The sequence below is a fragment of the Pinus tabuliformis genome, chromosome 7, assembly GCF_031772625.1.
Source record: "Pinus tabuliformis cultivar Carrire ecotype Pingquan chromosome 7, CPIR1, whole genome shotgun sequence".
Classification (NCBI taxonomy): Eukaryota; Viridiplantae; Streptophyta; class Pinopsida; order Pinales; family Pinaceae; genus Pinus; species Pinus tabuliformis.
The window spans coordinates 1,553,549,262-1,553,552,206 of NC_142293.1; the positions used below are offsets into that span (position 1 = coordinate 1,553,549,262).

General features: G+C 32.4%; 1 non-coding gene across 1 annotated transcript; it reads left to right on the plus strand.

Moving 5' to 3' along the window:
• Positions 1-602: 602 nt before the first annotated feature.
• TRNAV-UAC (transfer RNA valine (anticodon UAC)) lies at positions 603-674 on the plus strand. The gene has a single exon. It is a non-coding gene; the product is annotated as a tRNA-Val (tRNA).
• The last annotated feature ends 2,271 nt before the right edge of the window (positions 675-2,945 follow it).

A 2,945-nucleotide genomic window follows, 5' to 3' on the forward strand; every position in this document is an offset into this window, starting at 1 on the left:
TCAGGGAAAATGGGTACAGGAGTCTGTCAAATCCAAATAAGTTTTAGGATAGCTCTGAGTTAGCCCAAGAAATACTCAAATTCCTCCCAAGTACACCTCCAAATTAGCCCAAGAAGCACTCTCAATCTTCCCTAGAACTATTCTAAATCAATACTCTTGAGTATCTGCTACAGCTCCAAAGATTTCATAAGCTTGCAAAATCTTAACGAGAAAGGTGTGAGGCAAATAGAGTGGGCCATTTATACATAGGTTAGGATTAGGGTTTAGGATAGGTTAGGCACTTTGCTTTTTCGTTCTTTTTTTTGGGTGGGGGGGTGTTATCCCTCAGATTTGCATCAGGGTGACCACATTTTCTTCACCAGATTTCCCCAACATTTTTATTGATCCTGTACACATTTTATTGAACATTTAACTCTATACTAATAATCGCCTTTCTTTGCACCTTTGGGGGAATTGCTAGTTTTAGTAAGTTAAAAATATGGTCTGCATGATTATAGTTTTTATAAAGATTATAGATTATATGTCAATTTTTTCTTTCAGTTAAATCAATGGCTATAAATGTAGTTTTCAGGATTGCCATAACTCTTCACGTAATTCTTTAAAGTGTGCTAGCTCAATGGAAGAGCACCTGCCTTACAAGCAGGAGGTTGGTGGTTCGATTCCACTGTGCGCTAACATGAATTAATCAACGATTTTGTAGTTTATTTTTAATTAAATATTTTTTATATCGATTTATTTCAATGGTGAGATATTTCTGGATTCATTGTTTTATATTGTCTCTAGAGAGACAAAAGTGATCTTTAAATAAAAAAAATTATTCTCTAGAGAGACAATAGCTAGTATTAAAGGCATTGTCTCTAATTCAAGTGTTGTCTCTAGAGAGAAAAAAATGAAATTGTGTCCTAAGAGACAATAATGTTTGTGTTATATAATGTCTTTATAGAGACAATTTTTTAAGACAATAATTTTTAAGACGGTATTTTTTCAGATAATAATTTTTAAGACAATAATTTTTAAGACACCCGCTTAAAGACAATATTTAAGACAATACACAAGTTTTTTTTTGTCTCGGGTTAAGACAATTTACTAAAAAATTGTCTCAAATATTGTCTTAAAACCCCCCTTTATGTAGTAGTGTTTTAAAAAACGTATCTTCCCTTTTTCTATTAAAGCCCGCCCTTTTTCTCCCGTGACACTTTATCCACCCTTACTTAGTGTTTTTTCAACATTGGGTGATTTAATATTTTTTTCTCTCCACTCATATTAAATCTCATTTAACAATTCCTAGTGATTTTTAGGAATGATTTTAGGGAAGTTTTTCTCGATCTTATCCATCCACATTTTTTATGGATCTAGGTAAGGATCTCTTTAAATCAAATATTTCTTTCCCATGTAAATCTCTAGACTTGTCCTTTTGATTAATAGAATTCATTATTACATCATTATACTCCATCATTTATTTTAAGTCTAGTTCACCATGGCTCTCTAGGCATCACTACTAGGAATAATTCAATCTAAAAAGATATTGACATAGAAACAAAGGGGTATTACATCTTCCCCCTCTTTTTAAATTAAAACCATCCTCGATGTTTATTTTTCCATCACTTCTTAGTATGCAAAGGAGATGCCTACTGTCCTTTATTCCTACTCTGTATCTTCACTACCAAGTGTTTCCTTTTTTTTTGAGTGATGATTCAATTTTGAAGCATGCATACTCTTGTATTCATTTCATGCTCTTTCTCTAACATGTTCTCATACCTGCTAAACATATTCCTCATACATTTCACTTGCATCCAATAAACTATCCAAATGCATCCAAACTAGGTAAGTAACATCGACATAGAATCATAGTAATTACCATAGATCATTTTTGTTCATTTATTCATACTTATTCCTAGCAACATGGGCATTGTTGAGTATAACTTTCAAATATGAAATTACCACTTCACTTTTCATATTGTGTTTCAAAATGAAATAATAGTTAATGGACTACTCACATCATTTTATCTAATGTTCTTATTTTGATTCCATTGTATCAAATATGCATCTATCACTCGTGCATGTGTATAAGACAACCTACTACCTTAGCCACCTCCATGGTTGTATTTTCCGAGTTTTGTTTCCAAGTGGACCTAATCAAGTCGATTCTTATGGTTCTGCTACTTATTTCCATCCCCTTCCAAAACCGATAGAAGTGTGAGGACATAAATAAGGAATTTACACCTTATCCACTAGTTCCTTTTTACTCACTCCCTTGAGTTTTCTAGTGTGGCCTACACCATTCAACAATTTTCATCTTGATATTTTTTCCACTCCGTTACGCTGCTCCAAAAAATTATTATCAATATTCCTAATTTATCTGGTGGCATCGTTACAATCCACCACATTATAGTCATTTTTTCTTCAATAGTCATCTGATTTGTGAAGGTTCTAATGAATCCACACTACTTATTTCTAATCCCACGAATTTGTTTTAATTCTTTCTGAGGTCATTTTATATTTAAAAGTGATACCACTCAAGGATTTCTTCACCCTTCGTATGGTTCATTCAATTTCGCGTGAGGGACATCATGTTTTCAGTCATTTTTCTAGCTTAGGTCCATTTTACCCTTATTCATTTTGGTGTACGGTTATTGGTTTCTTCATCATTTCTACATTCTCTTTACATGTCTTCATGTTTTTCTAGTTTCTTGGGCACTTAAAATATCGATATTACAATTATTCTCAACTTGATAGTCTGTAATTGGTCTATATACCTTCTTATTTTTGTGATTGATGTATATATTATCGATAATTTTTGGTCATATTCTATCTTGCTCCACATATATATCCCTTGTTGAGTACATGCTTTACACATGTGTTTGTTCATATCTTCCTAGGGTCTCTTTTTGTCAATCAATTTTCTTGGTTATAACTTCTTTATATTATGTTCCATATATACTTTT